Genomic DNA, 26,457 nt, shown 5'->3' with positions numbered 1-26,457 from the left:
CCCCCTCTCTTTTATCCCTGGATTTACGGCAGTGGTGCCCACCCCCCCTTATGTCCATGACGCACCCCCGCAATTGTCTATCCATAGGTGTTCTTCAATGAAAAAAAACTTTTCGATTAATTTTTACACCCCCTCAAACATATTTATATAGATTTTAACCCCCCCAAATATTTCAATGACGCAGTTTGCGTCATAGCCCCCCTTGTGGGCACCCCTGTTTACGGAGAATCATTAGTATTTCAGACGACATGCAGGACAGGTTAAAATGATGAATCTGATTTCTGTGAAATCAAATAAACATATATTATTGTAAGACATGTGCTCCGAAAAATTAGCTCTCAAAGTTTAGTTTCCGTGTAGTGTTTCCACTTTCTACCGCTAGGAGTCAGCAGCGAGTATAATGTGAATTGCAGATATTGACCGTAATATGCTATAAAAGATTTGGCAGGAGATAGACTATCGACTTGATGTGTGCCGTGTTACGCTAGGTGCTCACATAGAACACTTGTGGTATATTTGAAGAAAACTTATACAGTTACCTTTCTTGGCACGTGTCACAATAACATATAGTTATTAGGTTTCACAGAATAAATTTCTGAAATTGGGTCCATCAGGGAATTTGGGTACGGGCATATAAGTTGAAGTACTCACCAACTACCTCTGTAAAAAACTGTTGCTGAAGTACTGCAGGAGTCTAAACTTGGATATTTGGATAGGACACATACTAGTTCCTAAGTGAAATGTTGACTCGACTACGGTAGGTCTCATAGTTTTGGAGCTATGGACTTTTAAAATTCATTTTTTCATGTTTTTGGAAGCCTATAACTCCGAAAGGAAGCATTTGTGCACTCAGGTTGGTGTATACTTTTTGTCTTATCTTGGTGTCAGGAATCACCTCCCTAACGTTGTCGGTCTTGATTTGAAAGGCCCTATATATATATGGGCGGATCCAACGGGGGGCAATAGGGGTTATAGCCCCCCCCCCCATAACCCTCAGGTATACAATGGATAAAATGGACTTCAATCCTGTTTTACACAGGATAAAGCGGCAAACTATGGTTTAGCCCGTCCCTTGATCATATCCTGCATTCGCCACTGTATATATATATATACGATATATATATATACGATATATATATATATATATATATATATATATATATATATATATATATATATATATATATATATGTGTGTGTGTGTGTGTGTGTGTGTGTGTGTATGGGTGTGTTTGTGTGTGTGTATTCCCTTAGAAGGGATTAAAAAAGCAGGAAGGGAAAAGGTTGGAATTACAATTGTTATAAAGAGATGACTACATCTTGAAATTCTTTGAACTCGAGGACATGAATTTTGGTATTTCATTTCTCATTTGAAATAATTAAAGACATGTTTCAGCATTTTTTATGTTTTCCTTTAAAGCGGTAAAAAGGATAGGAGTTGCAATTGTTAAAATAAACATAAGATGGCAATATCTCGAAATCTCTTAAGGTTAGAGATGTGAAAATCGGCTTTTAATTTAAAATAATTAAATACGCGTTTCAATGTTTTTTAAAATGTTTTCCTAAAAAAGGAAAGAAAAAAGGCGGGAATCAAAAGAGAGCGGTGTTGCAGTTGTTAAAATATCATGACCAAATCTCAAAATCCCTTAAGATCAGAAACATGTTAATTAGAGAAATGTTTCTCCATTTATTTTTGACGTTTCCCTTTCAAGAGGAGAAATAAAGGTGACGATTGCAATTGTTATAATAAAATGATCATGTCTGGAAATGCCTTAAGATTAGAGATATGTTTGGGTTATGTGAGAAGTGTGAGATCAAATCAGGGGGTCTGTGTAATGAAAAGGTACGGCAAAATTTCCTTATGGCTAGACAAGCAAAAAATACTATATGGAAATATGTCGGGAAAAGTATCGTTACAGAGTTACGGCCACTGAGCCGCCTGACGGTGTGAAATAGTCACATTCTGTTCGCTCCTTAGTGTGACTCAATTTAAACCTCAATAGCTCAGCCTTTAATTAAGCTAGGAAGGTAATTTTCGTATCTAGGTATTCCTGAAGGACGAAACTTTCCGTCGATATGTATTTTATATATGTGAGGTGTACCACGGCGGTCGGGGGAGGGTAAATAGTTTTTGTTTTTTGCATCAGGATTTTGGGGATGGCATTCCTTCTCCCTTGGGAGTCACTCATAAAATATATCATATCGGCTAAAAGCGCCATTCTTCATTAACACATTGCTACCTAAATCACCTTCCTAGCCTAATTAGGTTCTGAGTTATTGAGGTTTAAATTGAGTCACGTTAAGATGAGACAAAAATGTGACTATTTCACACCATCAGGTGGCTCACTGGCCGTAATTCCGTAATGACACATTTCGCGACATATGGTCATATGAACTTTTTTGCTTATTTAGCAATAAGGGGATCCACCCCTGAAATTTTGCCGCACCTTTTTGTTACACTCTGTATATATACATTGGCGTAGATAAACGTAGCTCATATAACAATAAAAGAAATGCAGTGAAATTACAGAAACGAAGAGCTGAAATGGACTTACCATTTAGTTACAATGAAAAATTCAGTGAAAATAGAGAGAAAAATACAGTAAAAATAAATTTATAGAAGATGTAGAAAGTATCCCTCTGCGACATCAATACACAGTTCTGCACGTGCAAGCATGTTCAGATACACTCGGCGTAAAGTTCGGATATCGATGGCGGCAACTTCATGGCTAATGTTGTCTTTCAGTTCCTGTATTATGTGTGGGGATTAGTTTCATACACCTTGCTCTTCAGGTGTCCCAACAGGAAGATATCACGTTATATCCGTTGAACGTGGTGGTCACAAGCCTTTGGTGACAGTTCATTCTTCAGAAAAAAAATAGCATGGACTTATTCCAGGAATACCTTAGAAGTGTGTCGTTTTGCCACATCTTGCTGGAAGAAACAGTATTGTCTTTCATATTCAGTAAGTTGAGCAAAAAATGCATAAAAAATCTCCGTATATGCAACCGTGTTGAGGATAGTGTCAAAAAATATCGGTCCAATGATGCACGTTTCTATTACACCGTACCAAACGCCTATTTTTTCATCATGGAGTGGATGCTGACAAACAATGTTAGGGTTCTCCTTTGCCCAGTACCTCATGTTCTTGAATACGCATGACCGGAAAGATGAAACCATGCTTCATCACTCATGATGTAATGGAAATAGTCTAACAAATCATCCTGGATGTTATTCAAAAGCCACGTGTATTAATATACTCATTTCTGACTGTTATCCTCCTGCGATTGCTGCACATTTGCGGTACATTTCTGGAATTGAATAAATAACAATCGATAATTGCATAAACTGTCCATCGTTGTAGCTGTTTACTCAATTTCAGAAGTCGAAATATTGCATTCGTATTTAAAGGTGATGCGGGCTACTTTTAACTGCGTCACCCTGTATATACATACATACACACATACATACATACATACATACATACATACATACACACACACACACACACACATATATATATATATATATATATATATATATATATATATATATATATATATATATATATATATATATATATCTTAGGGTGTCCCTTATTTAGAGTAATTTTGTGTTTCGATACTCACACACGCTAAATATATTCTATGTGACGGTAAACATGAATTAGTGAAATAGCAGCTCCTCACGAGAACGTTAATCCCTGCCGACTTGATGACAAAGTCATGAGATGACGTGCCCACATTATAATATAACTTAGAATGTCTAATCGTGATAACGGAGAAACTAAAAGAGACAGAGAAACGAAACTTTGCACGAAGCAACTAGAGAAAGGACGACATCTGCCGGATTCTGCTCGTGTATTGACAAACATCACAGGATGAACAGTGTTGTCAACCCAAGAGAAAGCTGTGTTTTTGTAAATAGAATGACCTAAATTGGATATCATCATTGGAAGCAAAAATAAAATAAAGACAGAAGAGATGGTAAAATAGATCAATTGCAAACTTTTGAGAAATAACGTAAAACATATGTTCGCTCAAAACCTCGCGGGCCAAAACTTCGCCGCCCAAAACTTCATGGGCCAAAATCTCGCCTGGTCAAAACCTCGCCGTCCGAATACCTCGCGGACCAAAATCTCGCTTGGTCAAAACCTTGCAGAATTAAACCTTTCCTTAAAATTTACCCAATGAGTTTCTTAATATACAATTCCATATTACAAATAATAATAATAATAATAATAATAATAATAATAATAATAATAATAATAATAATAATAATAATAATAATAATAATAATAATAATAGTAATAATAAAAGAGAAGAAGAATATACAAAATATCGTGTGCGTGGATTTAGTCGAGAGTATTCCCGTTTTCTCCCACTTTCTTCATTTCATCATTTCCTTCATCCTGATCATCTACGTCTCCTTTAACCTACAGAACATAAACGAGGGACGTAAAAACTCACAAATTATTTCATACTTTCATAAATATTATTAGATTTTGTTAGAATTTCCTAAGGTCACGACAAAGTGAAATAAAAACAATTCTAGGCTCTATAACGGTTCTTAAATATTTATTGATGAGCCATTAATAATGCAAAGCTCTGTTGAATAAATCTTCCATTTATTTATATTTAGTAGTCCTGACAACGACGTTCCAAAGACTTATTATTTTTGAAAACATTTGAATATCTTTATACATTGACAATCATATTATTTAAAACATTTCTTTCTCTTCTTCTGATAGTAAAAATCAGCCAGTCTAGTACATATTGGGAATATCTTATGACCCAAAATTACAAATATACAATGTACTGTTGTATATTATGGCGCCCGACGGACTTTTCTTTTTATTCATTAACTTCATAAAAAGAAAAAAGATCTCTGGACCGTCTACCTATACATGTTAATCATTCGAGTTTTCGAATGCACCTCGTATAGTTAAAAATTACAATTCATATAATTATTCATACATATATATCATATTTAATTTTATAACAATATTATTATTATATTTATCATCATCTTCATTTATTTATACGTTTCAATGACGATAAGGCACATTAGAGATTTGATTTACAAGTTATTTGATTATAAGTCCTTTTTCGGGTCCATTAAATGCTGGTTACAAGCTATTCATTATTTACTTAGGCTTCATGAAAAATATTTCGAGAAAGATGTATGTGATATTTATATAGTTGTTCTTTGAACATAACATGATCGAATATAAGATGTAGTTAAACAAAATTTAGATTAATATAGATTAAGATTGAAATATCGATAATAATCAGGACATAACACAATAATTAACATCTTATTAACATCATAACATTAATAACGTAATTGATATTGCATTTTGGCAATCATAAGAGAAGCACATAAATAATATGAAACACAAATATTAAGTAATACACATAACATTAAGGCATATGCTGACATAAATTGAGTAACTACAATCATAGACATGAACTCAAGATAAAATAACATAAAGTAAAATACAATAAACCGAGAAATCATAATGATATTTAAACCAAAATCCATTGAATACGATCTTTTCGAACATCGAAATTCCAGTATAAGTTACATGGCCAACAAGTTCATTCAAGTCACATTGAAAGTCACAAATAGAAACACAATATTGCACATTATTTACTTCTTCAGTCCTTCGTTTCTTATGTTGAGAATTTTCGTCATCTATGAGATTTTTACGAAGTCCACATCGAACGAAATTAGATCTAATGCTTACATGCTTCTTAGGTGTACGTGATCGTACTAAACTAGGATTAGGTTGAGTTACACAATCACTACTACTGTTACTACCAGGATTAGGTTCACTTACATCACCGGTAAAATTAGGTTCGGTTCTCTTTCGTTTTACTGATGTCGAGATATCGTGTCTTTTAACATATCGGTACCTATTCTTTCCACAATGGTCACGGTACTTTGTCCTACCACGGGTTTTGTTTCTTCTGTGATTAGGTTCAGTTGTATCACCGGTACACATGAATTAACATCTTCCTGCACATTGGGATCACACTTCAACCGCACATGAATACATCGAAGTTGGTCTCGATTAATGTTAGTTTGATTTAAGCTAACAATGTATTGCATCACTGATGGATTTTCAAAACTTTGCAACATCACACCTGGATGACTGAAATTAACGCACTGCATTACGCTCTGCGAAGACACCATCGAACCGTTCACCAACATCATTCTGGTCTTTTTGTTGAATACACAATTTAATACCTTCAATTCAGTTGAACAATCACTACAAGCATTGATGGGAATGCACGCTTTCTTTTTGAATTTCACAAATATTGGAATCAACTTTCTTCCTGCTATATGAACCAGTGCCGTGTACATATCACCTAACGGTTCTATTACCATTACCTCATTTCCAGCATTAATATCATATAGAATATATCGTGAATACAAATGATCAATAGCATTCGTGAGACGAAAATGATCATAACTTCTCGCACATTGATACATACCAAAATCTTCGTTACACACATCATGAGTAGGACAATTAAAAACATTTCAACGAAGAGAAAAGTTAGGATAATCTGATCCAATCAGTACGGCAGTACGCTTATACGAACATTCATCTAATTTCATTCGAACATTCAAATCAATAATATCATATTTCTTCATCGATGCAAGTTTAGGATTTGTAGAATGTTCAGGTTCATTTAACGCGTTCCTGCTGACTGATGATGAGGTTTCTTCAGTAATTGTTTGTTTCAATTATTGCCTCCGTACTGTTCGTTGAGATATCTCCCTTAATACGTCCATCATGCGGTTCGAAGAATTCGTTATTGGATTGTCGACAGTTCCATTATCTGTAGTTCTCATATTGTTTCTATAAATGATCCGGCTACTCCTCAATAGAGTATAATTGATATTTGGCTCAATGTTTGTTCGCTTCTACTCAACTTCGAAACGATACAATCACTCAGTCCCGGGTTTCGGCACCATATATAACGGTTCTTAAATATTTATTGATGAGCCATTAATAATGCAAAGCTCTGTTGAATAAATCTTCCATTTATTTATATTTAGTAGTCCTGACAACGACGTTCCAAAGACTTATTATTTTTGAAAACATTTGAATATCTTTATACATTGACAATCATATTATTTAAAACATTTCTTTCTCTTCTTCTGATAGTAAAAATCAGCCAGCTTAGTACATATTGGGAATATCTTATGATCCAAAATTACAAATATACAATGTACTGTTCTAGCTCAAACCCCATATATATTGAAAATTTGATCGAGACCAGTCGAGTGGTTCATGAGGTACTAAGTCACAACCGCAGCCACTTTCATTTTTATGTATTTCTATATATCTCCCTTCCCCTCCCCCTTCCAGTCAAAGTAAAATTATAAAAAACATCCCAGGCTCTAACCTGATCTGTGTGGCAAATTAGATCGAGATTGGTCTTGTGGTTCAAGAGTTATTAAGTTTTATTTATTTTTAAATATTTCCCCCTCCTCTTCGCTGTGCCATTAAAATCAAATTATAAAATACATTCCAGGCCCGAATCTTATCTATGGTGGAAAGTTTATCGAGATCGGTTGGGTGGCTCAAGATTTATGATGTCACAAGCAGAGTCATTTTCATTTTTATATAGGATAGATTTTCAAAGCTCGAGTTAGATATTTTCTTCTCATTATTTTAATGCAGTTATATGTTATTACAAAATATATACATATAGCAATATATAGAGCAATCTACATTGAAGAAATCGTAGTGACGACGTCTTATACTAACGACATTTCTTCCTAGGCGAGATTACGTCCCACGTACGTTTAGACCAGGCAAGGTTCTGCGTCCCGAGATCAGGACCGCGAGGTTTTGGTCATGCGAGATTTTGGGTGTGACGAGATTTTGAGACGTGAGGTTTTGACAAGGCGAGGTTTTGACCCTGCGAGATTTTGGCCGTGAGGTTTTGGTCGGTGAGGTTTTTGCCAGGCGAGGTTAGTGCATGGACCGCAAGTTTGATTTCATGGACGGATGCTTATACGTTGAATAATTGTTTATCAATATCTTTTAGCCTCCTTAGGCATACGGCAGGTCGAAGATTGACCGATACAACATTATACAACAATAAATAATCCATATTCACAAGTGAGACTGATTTTGTACAGTTATTTCAAGTAACTTGGAGTTTGATGCCGTTATTTTGTATTTCTAATATAGGTCAGAAATATTTATATAAATTGACTTTGCACAAAAGACATAGGCAGTTGAGTAGTTTTCAGTTTTCACTCAAATTATTCTAAAAATATTAAGAGGTTTGACTATAATCATTATTATTTTACGTCTTCTTTTATTTTTTGGCCAATATTGCTTAACATATCATCATCATTGCTATTCTGCCATAATTGGCAGGTCACTTGCTGGAACTGAGAAGTATCAATATACGGTAGTCCTCAGGTAGTCTCTTTGTCTTGTGACGTAGCAATTTTCTGTTTTAATATCTTCCTTCAAATACAGTCTCCTTCGCCCCTCCCTCTCTTTCCTTCCACCATATCTTCCTGCATGTCCCACATAATACAGTTCCTCCTCAGCCAATGTTCCAACCAGTTCCTCTTCCTCCTCTTAATCACATCTAAAATTCTTCTCTTCTCCCTTATTGATACTATTTCTAACACCTTCTCATTCATTTTCCGTCCAACTCAGCCAATTCGCTCCTTTTTCTTCATGCCCTCATTTTTTCCATCGCTTTTGCGTAATGTCCATGTTTCTACCCTATAGAGTACATATTGGAATCAATAAGACCAAATCTCAGTATTTAATTGGAAGTTTGTTCAATACAAAGATTAGCTAATCGTGGTTGAAAAAATATCTGATGTCTGTAGAATGTAAAAATAATTTTGCAATTCATGGTATTTGAGTAATCTGTACCGTCTTGATTTTCTTTCATGCGTCCCAGGGGTAACCTTCCCAGTTTGGGAACCAGTGAAGTATTGCATCTGTTAAAAATATGTAAAGATTACGAAACGTTGTAATTTATCTTATATGTAGTGAAGCGTGATCACTCATTGAAAAAAGAATTAAGGCCATCGCCGATGTTATACACTATCATCATACTTACACGAAGATAAACTATATTATGTTTAGAAACACACATTGTATTTTTGTTACTATTGGCGCATTGTAGAATTTATTATTCCTTATATCCAGAGTAAAATTTACCTATGAAAAGCATAAGATTTCTTAAAAGCAAGACTTGCAAGACTCTTGCAAGAAAGACCAAGACCAAGAGCAAGGATTCCAGTGCAAGACCAAAACCAAGACTGGATGTGCAAGACCCAAACCAAGACCAAGGCTTGCAGTGCAAGAACAAGACCAAGACCAAGGATTGCAGCGCAAGAAAAAGACCAAGACCAAGGCTTGCAGTGCAAGAACAAGACCAAGACCAAGGATTGCAGTGCAAGAAAAAGACCAAGACCAAGGCTTGCAGTGCAAGAACAAGACCAAGACCAATGATTGCAGTGCAAGAAAGAGACCAAGACCAAGGCTTGCAGTGCAAGAACAAGACCAAGACCAATGATTGCAGTGCAAGAAAGAGACCAAGACCAAGGCTTGCAGTGCAAGAACAAGACCAAGACCAAGGATTGCAGCGCAAGAAAAAGACCAAGACCAAGGCTTGCAGTGCAAGAACAAGACCAAGACCAAGGATTGCAGTGCAAGAACAAGACCAAGACCAAGGCTTGCAGTGCAAGAACAAGACCAAGACCAAGGATTGCAGTGCAAGAACAAGACCAAGACCAAGGCTTGCAGTGCAAGAACAAGACCAAGACCAAGGATTGCAGTGCAAGAAAAAGACCAAGACCAAGGCTTGCAGTGCAAGAACAAGACCAAGACCAAGGATTGCAGTGCAAGAAAAAGACCAAGACCAAGGCTTGCAGTGCAAGAACAAGACCAAGACCAATGATTGCAGTGCAAGAAAGAGACCAAGACCAAGGCTTGCAGTGCAAGAACAAGACCAAGACCAATGATTGCAGTGCAAGAAAGAGACCAAGACCAAGGCTTGCAGTGCAAGAACAAGACCAAGACCAAGGATTGCAGCGCAAGAAAAAGACCAAGACCAAGGATTGCAGTGCAAGAACAAGACCAAGACCAAGGCTTGCAGTGCAAGAACAAGACCAAGACCAAGGATTGCAGTGCAAGAACAAGACCAAGACCAAGGCTTGCAGTGCAAGAACAAGACCAAGACCAAGGATTGCAGTGCAAGAACAAGACCAAGACCAAGGCTTGCAGTGCAAGAACAAGACCAAGACCAAGGATTGCAGTGCAAGAACAAGACCAAGACCAAGGCTTGCAGTGCAAGAACAAGACCAAGACCAAGGATTGCAGCGCAAGAAAAAGACCAAGACCAAGGCTTGCAGTGCAAGAACAAGACCAAGACCAAGGCTTGCAGTGCAAGAACAAGACCAAGACCAAGGATTGCAGTGCAAGAACAAGACCAAGACCAAGGCTTGCAGTGCAAGAACAAGACCAAGACCAAGGATTGCAGTGCAAGAAAAAGACCAAGACCAAGGCTTGCAGTGCAAGAACAAGACCAAAACCAAGGATTGCAGTGCAAGAAAGAGACCAAGACCAAGGCTTGCAGTGCAAGAACAAAACCAAGACCAAGGCTTGCAGTGCAAGAACAAGAGCAAGACCAAGGATTGCAGTGCAAGAAAAAGACCAAGACCAAGGATTGCAGTGCAAGAAAAAGAACAAAGCCACTCGGTCTTGGTCTTGGTCTAGCATTTGCTCAGCACTACTTAGAAACGAGAATAAGGGGACCGAGAAAAGAAGAAAAACACGTGGGGAAAACTGAACAAATTACAATAATTAGCTAGAACAAAACAAAGGAAAACCACCGTAATCATAACTCAGCTCTAATGGTCACGCAAAGTTATTCAAATCAGGTGGGCATTTCCAATTTATTAAGCTGACAATATAATATCTTTTGTATGTCTTTGTCCTTCCGTACGCCTAAACCTGAAGCTAATATCACATGACACTGCTTTTAAAATATACCGTTTCTAGTCGAACTCTTTTTAAAAAAGTTATTTTAATTTTATTTGACTGAAAAATTATCATATTTTCCTTTCTTGTCTTACTACAAAAGGAAACTAATCTTCTATTAAAGAAATTAAACAAGAAAAAAAATAAAGAGAGAGAAAGAATTAGTTTCTTATACCCGATACTGTTCATAAAACCAGTTTCTTCGACTTTCGGTTAAAAGTTTCCAACTCCACTATATTGTTACTATCTATCCATATATTAAATAGTTTTAGAAAGCTGAAAATTAGTTTGCAACAGAAACAGAAGTTTTCAATTGAGTATTATCTTGTGATAAACTAATCCAGGCAGAATTATTGCCACCCACTTCCGAAAGTGTTATTCTCCTATCGTTTCAACCATCACGTAGTCTTTTTTTTTTTTTTTCATAAGTGTTTTTTTTTTTCATAGTGAGGAAGTGAAGTCACGATTATATCTAGGCAGGGGCAAGACTACTATTGACGTCCGATCCTTTTACTACTATAGATGTCGGATCACTTACTATGACACAAGAAGACAAACATCTCACCCGAGCATAGATAAGGTTTTCATGGTATCTAATATGGCGTTACACCAAGAGAAATACTTTTGTGTGCTCCGTTTTGTGATGTCGAAACCTGTAATTAAAACTCAGTGTGAAGTTCATTGAATCTTAATAAAAATGTTCTATCATTTCATGTGGTAGCTTGGCTTCCTAGGAAGGCAATGGTATTGGTGTTGAAATAATACCGTAACAGTGGTAAACATATTCAATTGTTTTCACACCATTGTTTTTTGCAGTGTACTATTTTATGGGCGAGTCTTATAAAGTAATACCTTTTTCTGTGGCCATTTTTTTTAAAGTGCAATTTTATTCCCATCTGAAGATGGGTGGGCCGCAGAAGGTAACGCCTTCTCTGCGGCCATGATCATTCATTTACTGGTAGTATCACTGGGAGATGGGGATCAGGATTTATTTATTTTTTGATATATTTATCCGGTTGGGCATACAGAAGAAGGTGACCTGAGCGTGGTATGTAATATACTTAGGTACAACATATGATGATGTTCCGACGTCAATCTTCTGCTCTGGGGCTACTCAGAGCGGGTTTAGACACTTGGAGCCCTGTTAGTTAGAAAACAAAGGAGTGTGTCCATGAGATTATGTGCAATAGATGAATGGATGGTGACAATATATACGACGACAGGGGTTCTAATGAGCGATGGCCTGATCATATTCATGGATAGTAAGAAGGTGATCTAACGGTGAATATGCATAACGTGGTAGAGCTGGAGTCTGGACTAAGAGTGCATGGAAAATCGGGTGAGCGTCTGCTATACGGCGTTGAATGTAACGAGAGCGAAGACCGTACAGATGTGATAAGAGTGTTGGTATAGTTGTGCGATGGAAGATCTCTTATTTTGGGGCCCGTGATGGTAACGAATGAGCAACGTGTATAATATGGCGTTCCAGAAATTGTAACTTATCGCAAAACTTTAGTGGAGCCGATAACCAGGCGACATGTCCATGCATAAAACCAAGACAAACAAAAATTTTATACGTATAACCGAATGAGTTTGATGTTAAGACTTCAGTTAACACCTTTTAAACTTCGTAACAAGTTGAGCCGACAACAAATATTAGCTTGTAAATTCGAGAGGTGGGCATTCAAAGGAAGATATTTGTCGAAAATGACACAAAGGTATTTCATGCTATTTTGTAATTGTAGAAACGAACCTAGCAATGTAAGATATAAACGTTCTGCAGTTCGTGTTAAGCAGCACTTGCTTCTTTTAAGTTCAAATAACATCAGTTGTGTTTTAGATTGGTTTAATTTAAGTTCCCGTTTGAGATACCAACTGACGAGTTTATCAATTGCTGGTTGTAATGTTGGGTTGATTCGATCTACTGACGAACATAAAGCAATATATGCTATATCATCAGCACTCTGAAGTGCATAAATTGGTGGTTCTGGTTTTGGCATATTAGTAACACATAGGATGTATAGTAGTGGTGACAAAACAGAACCTTGAGGAACTCCGGCATGCATGATGATTGATGGGATTTTGCCTTATTTATTTAAATGAAAGTGGAGCGTTTGTGAAGAAACTTGACTATAAATCGAACGTACGGCAATGGTAGAATGCGTGGTATTTTGAAGAGAATGAATGAATGAATGAATAGAGGGATTAATAGGGACGTCAGCATCGAGGCTATATGTCCCCGTCACGATGAAGTCCTTGGTGCCAGATAGTGTCAAATGCGCACTCAATATCGAAGGAAATAAGGACAGATGGCAGCAGTTTATTGAGATGGTTAACAAGATAGCTTGATAGTTTTAACAATTGGTCAAAAGTACTAAATGGTGGCCGTGAGATGAAGAATAAGAACGGAGTTGCTTTGCCAAAATTCGTTCCAATATTTTGCACAATACATTGCTAAAACCAACTTTGAGTCTTATTGAAACACAGAAACGATTATTTGTATAGTCGGAAATACATGGTATATGAATGTTTGTTCGCATTCATTTTATTGCGTTTACCTAGGTACAAGTAACAAGGTATATCTCTCCGAAGATAAATTATAAGAATTTTTAAAAATTAATCCTTTCAAAACAGATTTTCTTTTAATTATTAAAGGAAACATTTTTGTATTTAAGAGAATCAGAAAGGAAACTTGCAGACGCAAGCTATTTTATTAAGAGTGGAATCTAGTAACCATCTAAGATACTACATGTTCTCAACTAAAGTATTCCGTTATAAGAATAAAAAATTACATGATAAATTAAATCTCTATTGGTATGAACATAAAGATTTAAAGACTTAAAATTTAAGGATTAATGTTAAGTTTACGATATTCTGTCTTACTTACCATTACTTCCATCTTGCTATTGCAATAATGAGAGTCGACAGAGTAGAGTAAAGGTTGGTAATATCGTGATGTCAGTAATACCGTATGGTTATTAGCAACTATCCTGATGCCTAAAAGATCGGGATTTCCATTGAGCGTAATGGTACAGTACCACGAAAGCTGCTGCAATGCGATGAAAGGAGGTCGAAAAAAGGGGGGAAAAGCAAGGTAAATTAACGAGTACAAAGGATATCTCTGTTACAGGTAGGCTAGGCATGTACAAAATATTCGTAAAACGGTATATAACAGGGCTGCAAATAAGTAACAGAATTTTACTAGCCCAAGAAAAAAGCTATTAGCCCAAATCTTACAACAGAAATTATTTTCTTACCTTCGGTATGATACTAAATACTCGCCACACCGATGAACCACTCGCCCCGGGCGAATGGGCGAGTGGTTATTTGCACCCCTGGTATATAATGAAGAGAAAACTGGACTGTATCGATGCATAGTTATAAACAATGAAATAGGGAATGAAAAACAATATTATTACGATACATACGATCTCACAAAATGCAATTAGAATGTCGTTGAAGGTCAGCTACTTTGTATACAAAGCTGCAAAGATATATAGTATACCGTGGATAAAGAAGTTAGTCATTGTCCCTAAAAAAGTATTCGACTATCTCCTGTGTCTACCACAAGCATCAAGATCAGACAGCCAACAAACACAATACTGCAAATAGGTTCAAAACGCAGCTAGGTTGCTTACAATGATATCTATGATTTTTTTAAAAAGTAAGTGAACACGTAGAATGGAAGATACCATATGCGTACAATTATATTCAGCACCATGTGGGGCCAGAGCCGGATCCAGGGTTGTCTGGAGGGGGTGCACCAGTAACTACCAAAATTACCAATCATACTGACCCTTCAAAGTGACATGTGACAATATTCTTTACCCCTGACAACACTGATGCATAGAACGGAGGAAAGTTTTAAAGAGAAATAAAAATGAAATGAAATCTTTAAGTTTTACGTCCCACGGGTATGCCGGTTAGGCTCAAGGAGAGGGTGATGATGAGAGATGAATGAAAATGGTGGAATGAAGAAAGTGGGAGGAAACGGGAGAACCCCGAGAAAACCCACGAACACGGTGTTTGTCCACCACAAAGTCCACACGGCGCGAGCTGGGATCGAACCAGAGACCCCAAGCACCCGAGGTGAACGCTCTACCACTGAGCCACCGCGCCCCTGTTTTAAAGAGAGTCGCAAGTGTTATAGAGGGGGGAAAAATGTTCTTCTCTTCTCCTGGCTTCTGTTTTCTTTCGTACTTGATAAATGTTATATTGTTTTGTTTGGTGAATAATTTTCCTTCAACCTTTAGAAAAAACACTTAAACTATTGCTTTTGCAGAGCTCTACTTTTTTCTACGCCCCAAACAGAAACATGATGGCAGAAAGTTTCAGGAAGTGTTGCTATTTTCACTGTCAGCTTCTCATTTTAGATAGTGTATATCTAAAACGAAGGGGTTGGGGATACACGTACACCTTTGCACCTCCCTTAAATCCGGCCCTATGTTTGACTATTAAGTCTAATACAAGTTGAATTTGTGCAACTGCCGTAACTGCTACTGCAACAGTTGTGTGATCGAGAGTGCATAATGTTTACTTTGCAGCAGCTGGTTCCATCTGATGTGTACTGAATCACATTGTCCGCTATGTGTTTATGATGAAAGTTTACATAGCAGATGATAAATATCACTATCAAAGTGACTTTTTGAAACAAAGAACAAAAAATGACGATTCTCACATATACAGTAGTTAGGAAAACGTACAGATGGTGATCAGAAAAATGGAAACACCTTTAGTTGGCAACACGTCAGATGTATGGGTTGGCAGTGGTGTTGTGGCGCCCGCAGCGCCGGACCGCTGGTGGTGGTGTGTTAGGTCGGTCTCCATACTACGTCAGGCGCAGTGGAACAGCAGTGTCCAGTGGTTGCAACAGACGGAGGTAGTGTAAAATGAGAGACCTCTCATATTTTCAGAGGCAAATTGTTGGTGCGCGGTTATGTGGAGTGAGTGTGACGGCAGTGGCTACTGTGTTAGGTGTGTCGCGTGGGACAGTGTCGAAGGTGATGACGGCCTACACAGCATACGGGAAAACCACATCGGGGAAGCGGAACAGTGGGCGGAAGAAAATCATGAGTGACAGGTCACGCCGGGTATTAAAGCACATTGTCACGCATAACCGTCGTGCCACTGCGGAGCAAGTGACGGAGGAACTCAATCAGAACCTCCCCCACCCTGTTTCGACGATCACAGTCCGCCGCGAATTACATGACATGAACTTACGGGGTCGTGTTGCACGGGCCAAACCGTCCATTAGGGACCATAGCGCTTTCGCACGCCGCAAATGGTGCCACGACCATGCAATTTGGACCTTTGAGGACTGGAAACGTGTGATATGGTCGAATGAGTCATCCTTCACCCTATTCCCAACCACGGGCCGTGTTTATGTGTGGAGAACGCCCAAAGAAGCTTATGATCTGCAGTGTCTCCGCCCAACTGTGAAACATGGCTGCGGCTCGGTGATGCTGTGGGCCGCCATATCATGGTTTTCATTGGGTCCTGTGGTCACACTTAGCAGACGAATCACTGCCAACGATTATGTCGCAATTTTAGGAGACCACTTGCATCCTATGGTGTGGATGTTGTTCCATCCGACAATGACGCCATCTTCCAGGATGATAATGCACCCATTCACAAAGCTGGCGTTGTTGCAGCGTGGTTTGAGGAACATCAGGATGAAGTTCAACACCTTCCCTGGCCCGCCCAATCCCCAGAGCTCAACATAATTGAACATCTGTGGTCCATCTTGGAAACAAGACTCCGGCGACGATTTCCACCTCCAACCTCTCTCACAGAACTGGCCGATGCCCTGCACGAGGAATGGTGTAAAATTCCACTTGCTACCATTCACGACATCTATGCCTCCATCCCACGTGGCATCAAGGCTGTTCTGAAGGCGAAAGGTGGCCCGACCCCATATTAATCTGGTAAGTTGCAATTTTGTTCAGGTGTTTCCATTTTTCTGATCGCCATCTGTATATAAGATGGTTTACTTCTCTTTGCATATATGTATGCATTTCCTGTGATTCCTACTTTATGCATGTTTGAGCATTTACTAACGAAATTAGGGTTTTTGTACTTCCTGTTGCATCACGAAATTAAAAAAATACTTATCACGATATTATCGTATATCTACATCACGGTATTATCACACTTCAAGTAGCGACGGATAATCTTCAAATATTTGGTCATTGTACACAAATAGTCTCTTTGTCTCTAAGAATTTAGTTTAAGTCTCAATTTACCGTACTCATGTATTAAAGGTATTGGTACTTCGTAGTATTTATTGTTCCTGACTGGACTACGTATAATTCTTTTTGTCAAAACTATCACAGTAATAACAACCTTTACTCTATATTTTAGTTTCGACTTAACCTTAATAGGTTTTTAGCCTGTTATTGTTGGTGACGAATAACATACATTTTAACACTACAAAAATTAGTTTCTGTCCATTTTTTTTTCGAGAACCAAGATAATGATTAACTTAATTCAGCTCTATATTCAGATGTATTTATTTATATCAAGGTCCACCAGAACAGTTGGATGGTTTTAGAAATGAGAATAACTTACTAAATATTCACAGCTAAAGAAATGCATTAAAACTTAAATACAGCGTATTGTAAACCATTTTTATTTACCATCACATGGATTCCATCTGCTAATATGCGCAGTAGCAGTCCAAGGAAATAATTATGTATCAGCTAACTAACAATCAGTAAGAATAAATCACGTCTGCTAATATGCGCAGTAGCAGTCCAAGGAATTACTATGTATCAGCTAACTCACAACCAGTAAGAATGGATCCCATCGGCTAATATGCGCAGAAGCAGTCCAACGAATTATTATGTATCAGCTAACTCACAATCAGTAAGAACGAATTCCATCTGCTAATATGCGCAGTAGCAGTCCAACGAATTATTATGTATCAGCTAACTCACAATCAGTAAGAATAGAACCGTGATTAATTGATTGATTTTTTGAGTTTAACGTCCCGTTCAGAAGCGAAGCTATATGAGACGTGGACCTACTGATTAACGTGGAATCCGAACCACATTAGCTCCCGGCGGGAATTGACGAAACCGTGAAAATGAGCAACATCGAATGTTTGTTCTGCAGGAGCGCACACAGAAATTTTTGTTGGGAGGAGTTCAAGTTTTGGGAAGGACTCCAATACTACAAGCTACTACTACGTCTATGTTCTATTGAACGGGTATTATTTCCTACCCAAAACGATGCTAACTATAAAATATTTTCACCTATATTTCCAGAAAAAAAAATGATAGAACTAGATTTTTTTTATAAGACAAAGAGTACAGATGAAGGGTAAGATCAAATTTTCATGTTACATCAATCATTTTCCTGTTAAACAAGTATAATTTCATTGACAGTGTACAAATGTATGTTGAGTTAGGAAGTTTTAAGGGGGGGGTCCGGATTTGATGGACCCCATTGCTGCGCCCCTGTTGCAGAGTCATTGTTTAAAACTAGTGACTGAAAATCCAGCGTTTTTCTTCGTCATTTTTATGTGATCTGCCCTGGATGTGTACCTAGTTGCGCAACATTTCCACAGGTAGGTGCAGCACTTCAGATTGACAACATCCGCAACACGCTGACGTTAGTGCACTAAGAAAAAAAAGTGTAGTTGGCGTACTTAAAAAGAAACGTTACATGCATAATTCCTGTAGTTTTTGGACTTAACGTAGAGCAGACGTATAACTGAAAACGCATGTTTTATAATACTTTCTGTATAAGTGTTCCATATATACGTACTTTCCGTATGAAACAATGTAGGGGGTCAGGAACTCACATACAAATGGATGTATATAACATATAGCTGACGAAGGTAACATAAGTATATACATGTGATATACGGAAAATTGTTAGATGTCAGACATCTTGCAACGGCATGATGTAACATCTAAGGACAGTGCCTATGTAGCATACGGATAACGTATGTTCCGTACAGATTTCTATAGTAAGCACGAGGATACCGTATATTTGTACAATATACCACTGTCCGGAGAACGGATTTTTCTCTCTGTGATATGGAAATTGTGTAAGTGTGAAGTCTAATTGCTATATCACTATACTAAAGAATTTTGTTTAACCACAAATTTCGTCGACGTATGATTACTTAACAAGAACTTTGCTTCCAACAAGATTTAGCCACAGCTCACACATCTCGAGTCTCTATTGGCTGCCGTTCGTCAACTTTTCCCAGGACATGTCATTTCCCAGTGTGGGAACAAACCTTGTTCTTCTCGATCACCTGATCTTCCCATTTATTGAGAGGTTCCCTAAAATCCAAAGTATTCGTGCATAAACTTCGTACGTTACATTATCTGAAGCTTACCAGAATAGAGATATTGCAAACTGTTGTCCGTGACTTCTGGGGCTTTGAATGTGCAGAGGCTAGATAGAAGTCATTTGAAGGACATCATTTTCAAGAAGTGTCGTGGTAAATAGAAATGGCACACACTACTCTGTACTTCTGTCCTGATACATTCATTCGGCTCTGAAAATTCAATGAGTTATTCTGATTTCAACATTTTCTAATACTTCTGCTGAATCCAGTATATCTCATCTGTGTTTTTTTAAAATTATATGCACGTACTATTGAAGAGGACATTTTCTTATGCTCTTGTTTTTATTATATTTTTCATTAGATATTGAACGTACTGCATAATTAGCATGACCTTCGAGGAGTATCCTCGTATTCTTACAAAAGGAGTTTCGTTCTGGCTGATTCAAGCCCTAAAAAGTCTGGCTACGTGCCCGTTTCTTGTCTGTGCGAAATATCCCTAATTTTAATTCTTAATCCCTGCTTCATTCCAATTCCTTAATTTTCCATATTGTATTTGGCCTACTATTGCGAACGTTAGAGGAGAGTGCTACCTCTGATCTTTCGGCTTAATTTCTTCAGTAGTTCGGCAAGTAGCTTAGACCTTTCGCGTGAGATATTTAGGATTTAGGATTTACATTTCGGCATCCTTGGCCATGTTAGCCCATCACGTTTGAGTAATGACGTCGCTCGGCGAGCACACTATCAGGGAAAAGGGGAGGAAGAAAGGATTGAGGAAGAAAGGAAGCGGCCTGGGGCCTATATGTTAGGTACCACCCCGGCATTTGCCTGGTGTGAATGAGGAACTGTTATTATCAGCGGCGCAAATCTGTCTTCAGACCGTTCCCACTTTTTTTGTTTGTTTTTTTTTTTTTAATTAAGCGATGTTCAAAATATTTATGAAGTTGAAAAGCAATGCATTAGAGGATCGGAGGATCGGAAAGTTGTCTTCAACATTGGGAGGAAGGCAGATTTGAGGCTTATTCTGGGGAGACATCAATTTCATCTCACTTCCCTTTGTGGCAATCAGACACAAATCATCACATTTCTTCCCCAAAAAACACATTTCAATTAGGATTATTTCGGGAGGGACAGTCCCCCCAGTTCCAAGATTGGAGGGGCATGTCCCCCTCATCCCCTCGGGATTTGCGCCAGTGGTTATCAGAGTAACAACTCAATGTAAGAGGGGAAACCATCTCCAAATATGATATTTTCAATCTAAAGTGAAGGATTTTTTTTTAAATCGGACGAGCGTTTTTGGCTGTACACTCTTTATGCGCCCAATGTTAAATGGAAATGTAAAGTTGCCATTTACCTGGACCCACAACATAAGTGAATGAAATTACTGTCTTTTACGCTAACGTGTGGATGGCCAGCCCCCATTTCAAACAGTAACTTCATTCATGTACGTCGTGGATTCAGGTAAATTAGCAACATTGCATTTTCATTTAACATTGGGCACATACCCAATGTCAGGTGTCTTTTGAGACACCCTGTATATTTACCCTTCCTCTGGGCGTGTCCGCCTGCCCAAGGGTAAAAAATCTCAAAAACTATTATGATAGGTCATCATCGATTTTAGCCAGAAAGTAGGGGGTGAAGAATGGGTCACTGTAGCTCAGTGGTAGAGCTTACCACTGGTATGTGAAGTCCTTCGTTTGATTCCCAGCCAAGTAAGTTTGTAATGTCCAACATCGAGTCCGTGGGTTTTCTTGGGTACTCTCGTTTCCTCCTACATTCTCATTCCACTAATGCTTGCATTATCATTCCCTTGCCTTGATGATCTGTCTCCCTTAACCTACAAACGAAATTAAATGAAATTTTAGAGTTTTACGTCCCACGATTATGCCGGCTAGACGGTGATGACGAGAAATTGATGGAATAGTGGCATGAATAAAGTGGGAGTAAACGGGAGAACACCGAAAAAACCCACGCACATGGTGTTTGTCTACAAAAAAGTTCACTTGAAGCGAGCTGCAATCGAACCAGGGACCCCATGCACCATTAACCTAAAAAGGGTATAATTGTGGGAGGTTAAACTGAGAAATTTCATTCCCGTCATCATTTACATTATTGCTAATAACAATATGTGTTGTGGTGTCATGACCTTTCTGTAAAGTGTGTGATCAGTGAAAAAAGGTTGAGAACCACTGCTCTATCTAGATTATAATAAAGATTTCTATTCTTCACGACAAGGAACATTATTTAAACTACCGTAAGATGGCAGCACTGTTCCAGTCCAATATTACCAGTTGCTAGCATCATCGCTTAAAAATTTCAGGCACGAGTGAACATGTAATCAGGGTTTAATTACATCAGGATTTATTGTTTAAAGCTCTAAGAGAGTTGTATTGTTATTATTATTATTATTGTTTTTTTTCTGATTTTTCTTTGTTGTCTTCCGTTGATGGACGTGTGTGCTCGTCAGGAATGGCAAAACCGTGGTTTTTCTTATTAACGAAATGGTGCAGTAAAAAACGAAAAAAAAAAAAAAAAAGTGTTGGCATGTTAAAGCTGTTAATGTTAAGATTTTCTTCCCTTCTCCCGCCTTTCGTATCGTCTCTCTCTCTCTCTCTCTCTCTCTCATTACTTTCTTGATTAATTCTCTGCTCTACTCTTATGTTCAATAAACAAGTACAATCTCAAAACATAAACAATGGAAAGTTTTTTAAATTAAATTAGCTATTACTTTTAAGATCTGTTAGAAACTATGCAACCGATACATGCAACCTCCAACAATATTATCTTGTGCTATCCCCAGAACTATAATGTGGTGCTGTACAAAGTTTCTTCGGCCTCCGCTGTTGAAACTGCTTTGTTAAATATGAAAGTAGTCAAATAAATGTCGGCAATAGATAAATTCTTGTGTTACGAATGGGCTAAATGTAAGTCTTGTCACCTAAGGGTGTTTAGAAATTCCCTAAACACACTAACATTCTCTCTCTCTCTCTCTCTCACACACACACACACACACACACATCTATGCATAGTAGGACGGCCAATTCCGGATTATTTACTTTCCGGAATCCGGAAAGTAAAATTGGAAAAATTCCGATGACGGAAAGATTTCGGATTTTTTTTTTAAAAAAATCCGGAATTTAAAAATTCCGATTTCGGAAAATAAATTTTCAAAAAAATTTTGGCCATCCCTATTGTAAGAAAATAATAACTTTTAAATATACGTGGGTGTCCAAACTTGATTTGTGCCCATTATCTTACCTAGTTCCAAATCAGATAAATTTTATCTTACTTGTTAGGCCTAAGTTCTCTTACTACACAAACATTTATGCACTGATTACTATTCATATATTTATTCCACTATGTTTTATATCCACATAAGATTATCCAATGTAAAGCCTGATCCCGTTAAATCCCCTGTATCTATTTACCTAATCACAGATTACACCTAGAGAAATGACACAAAAGATTCCTAATCCAATATTCATTTAATTCTGATTGAAATCAATCTTGGTCTAATCATTTGTATTCCATAACAACAAGTCAGATGGAAGGAAATGAGTCTATGAATTCTGGAAATTTTACGTTCTTTTACAAGGAAGGAAATAAAAATCGCCAATTAGGAACAGGGTTTTTCTTTCACAAACAAATATTACCAGCAATTAAGCGGGTTGAATTTGTTACTGACAGACATTCTTTTTTTTTTACTCTTTAAGAGTCGGTGAAGTGATATTATTTTTAAATGTACATACCCCAACAGAAGATAAGGATGACGATATAAAAGACGAAGAAGAAGTTTTTATGAAGAACTGGAACGGATATTTGACCAACTCCCGTGATACCATATGAAAATTCTATTAGAGGATTTCAATGCGGAAGTAGGACGAGAAGATATTTGAAAACCGATTAAGGGAACGAAAGTCTGCATAAGGAAAGTAATGACAACGGTGTTAGACTCGAGAACTTTGCAACATCCAAAAACCTAATCGTGAAGAGTACAAAATTCCCACATCGCGACGTTCATAAATACACTTGGATATCAGCAGACGGAAAAACGCATAATCAAATTGATCACGTTTTAGTAGATAGAAGAAGGCAATCTAGCATAATTGATGTCCGGTCGTTTAGAGGGGCTGATTGTGATATTGATCACTACCTCGTAGAAGCGATAATAAGAGAGAGATTATCGTTGAATAAAGGAAATATTCAATGTCCGAAACCGGAGAGATTTAATTTAAAGAAATTAGAAAAGAGCCAGTAAAAGAGGAATACCAAATTGAAGTTTCGAATAGATTCTCGGTTTTAGAAGATTCGGAGTGCACTAGTGTTGAGGATACTTGGATTGAAATTAGAGATAGCATTAAGATTTCAGCAAAAGAAAAATTGGAACACGCGGATATACGTAGAAACAAACCATGGTTAGACCAGGAATGCATTAAACTAGCAGAGAAGGGAAAACAGGCAAAATTACGTTGGCTACAAAATGCGAATGAAATAACTACACAAAATTTCGTAGACATCAGGCGGGAAACTTCCAAAACTTCTAGAACAAAGAAACGCGATTTTTTGAAAGCTAAAATTAAAGAACTTGAAGATAATAGTAAAAATAAAAACATTCGGGACTTATATAAGGGCATCAACGAATTTGTGTGGAGAAAAGGAAATACACTTCGCAGAACCTTATATTCAAAAACCCAACCAAATAAAAGTAGAAACCGCTATAAAGGAATTGAAGAAACACAAATCTCCGGGTGTAGACGAAATTCCGGCTGAGTTAATTTTAGCTGGAGGCGAAAAATTGTGGAACAAGATACGCAAACTCATTCTCCTTATCTGTGACAAGGAAAAATTGCAAGAGTGGAAAGAATCATCGTTGTTCCAATTCACAAGAATGGCTACAAAACTGACTGTAATAATTATCGAGACATTTCTCTTCTGTCAACATCCCATAAAATCCTTTCAAATATTCTATTAGGAAGATTGACCCCATAAGCAGATGAAATTATTGGAGATTATCAGTGCGGATTTAGACGAAATCGATCAACTATCGACCAAATATTTACCATTCGCCAAATACTCGAAAAGAAGTGGGAATACAATACCCCGGTACATCAACTATTTATTGATTTTAGAAAGGCCTACGACTCGGTTAGGAGGGAAATATTATACAACGTTCCTACAGAACTTGGAATATCGAGAAAGCTAATTAGACTAATTAAGATATGTTTAAATGAATCCCAAAGTAAAGTCCTGGTAGGAAAATTTATGTCCACGAGCTTTCACATCGAAAATGGCCTGAAACAAGGAGATGTGTTGTCACCATTATTATTTAACTTTGTTCTGGAATACGCTATAAGAAAAATCAAAGATAGCAACCAGGGCCTAGAGTTGAACGGTATTCACCAGATTATGGCATATACTGATGTAAATTTAATAGGGGATGATAGGAGAACAATAGAAAGAAATGTAGAGGTCTTATTAAACGCTTGCAGGAACATAGGTTTATTAGTAAATGCAGAGAAAACTAAATACATGGAAGTGCGTCGGGACCATAATACGGCAAATTATGGATGCGTTAAAATATTAAATAATACTTTTGATAAAGTGGATATTTTCAAATATCTAGGATCAATAGTAACTGACGAAAATCATATTCACGAAGAAATTAAATGTCGACTAAAAGCAGGGATTTCGCGTTACTATTCGGTTCAAAATCTCTTGTCGTCGCGAATTCTGTCGAGGAATTTGAAGCTTAAAATACAGGGTGTTTCAGATAAAACGTCCAGTGCTTATAAATCCGAAACGGCTGAGAATAAAAAGATGAAACAAAAACTGAGATAGGAAAATGTCATAGGACGCATCACATGGTGTTGTTGTGGTGACCCCCAGGGCCCTCTTTCAAGGGGGCCCAGGGGCCAACTTCAAATTTTCAAATAGGAACATGTATTGAATCATACCTCATTCAATAGTACTTGAAAAACGAAACAACTTTTGTAGGAAACAATTTTCGATTTGGGCCACCGTTTTTAAATGGTCGCAAAAAATGGGTCCTATATCATATAAAACGTCCAGTGCTTATAAATCCGAGACGGCTGAGAATAAAAAGATGAAACAAAAACTGAGATAGGAAAATGTTATAGGGCGCATCACATGGAGTTGTTGTGGTGACCCCCAGGGCCCTCTTTCAAGGGGGACCAGGGGCCAACTTCAAATATTCAAATGGGAACACGTATTGAATCATACCTCATTCAATAGTCCTTGAAAAACGAAACAACTTTTGTAGGAAACAATTTTCGATTTGGGCCACCGTTTTCAAAATGGCCGCAAAAAGTGGGTCCTGTATCAGATAAAACGTCCAGTGCTTATAGGCCTAAATCAGAAACGGCTGAGAATAGAGAGATAAAACAAAAACTGAGATAGAAACGAGGATAAAGCATATCAAGTGATGTTGTTGTGGTGACCCTCAGGAAACTCCGTGAAGGGGACCCAGGTGCCAACTTCAAACTGATACAGGACTTTTTGCAGCAATTTTGAAAACGGTGGCCCAAATCGAAAATTGTTTCCTACAAAAGTTGTTTCGTATTTCAAGGACTATTGAATGAGGTATGATTCAATACACGTTCCCATTTGAAAATTTGAAGTTGGCCCCTGGGCCCCCTTGAAGGAGGGCCCTGGGGGTCACCACGACAACACCATGTGATGCACCCTATGACATTTTCCTATTTCAGTTTTTGTTTCATCTTTTTATTCTCAGTCATTTCGGATTTATAAGCACTGGACGTTTTATCTGATATAGGACCCATTTTTGCGGCCATTTAAAAACGGTGGCCCAAATCGAAAATTGTTTCCTACAAAAGTTGTTTCGTTTTTCAAGTACTATTGAATGAGGTATGATTCAATACACGTTCCTATTTGAAAATTTGAAGATGGCTCCTGGGCCCCCCTGAAGGTGGGCCCTGGGGGTCACCACAACAACATCATGTGATGCGCCCTATGACATTTTCCTATCTCAGTTTTTGTTTCATCTTTTTATTCTCAGCCGTTTCGGATTTATAAGCACTGGACGTTTTATCTGAAACACCCTGTATATAAAACGATAATCATGGCTGTTGTTTTGTATGGTTGCG

Source organism: Thermobia domestica, chromosome 14, assembly GCF_964235325.1.
Source record: "Thermobia domestica chromosome 14, izTheDome1.hap1.1, whole genome shotgun sequence".
NCBI classification, from domain to species: Eukaryota; Metazoa; Arthropoda; class Insecta; order Zygentoma; family Lepismatidae; genus Thermobia; species Thermobia domestica.
This window is presented reverse-complemented; position numbering follows the sequence as displayed.